Here is a 431-nt window from a genome sequence, read left to right as displayed (position 1 = left end):
CATATATTAATTTGGCCTCTGATTAATCAGCTATCAGAGATGGCAAGATGAGAAACCTATTAGTGGTCACCTCAGAAGTATGTCTCTGTTTCTGAGTTCAGTTTTAAACTCAGACAGTTAAACAATGATTTCACCTGTAAAGCTCTTTATAAATCAGTCACAAATAGTTTTGATGCATTTGAAGGAAACAAATGTCATAGCAATACCATCTTTGTTATAGGGAAACTGCTGTGTTCTAAGGACAGATGTCCTTCCTGAGACGGTGTATGAAAAATACTTTTTAAATAACCATCTTTGGGAGCCAGGATGGCATATTGTACAGTAAACACCTTTCTCTGTGATGTTCAGACTTCAGATAATTGAAAAAAAGGGCCAAGATACCACCAGAAGTGCTGAACTCATTGGAAAAAAGAGTAATGTTCTGTTTGTTT

This window comes from Pterocles gutturalis, unplaced genomic scaffold (genome assembly GCF_000699245.1).
Source record: "Pterocles gutturalis isolate BGI_N339 unplaced genomic scaffold, ASM69924v1 scaffold42298, whole genome shotgun sequence".
Classification (NCBI taxonomy): Eukaryota; Metazoa; Chordata; class Aves; order Pterocliformes; family Pteroclidae; genus Pterocles; species Pterocles gutturalis.
Note: the sequence above shows the minus strand (reverse complement) of the source record.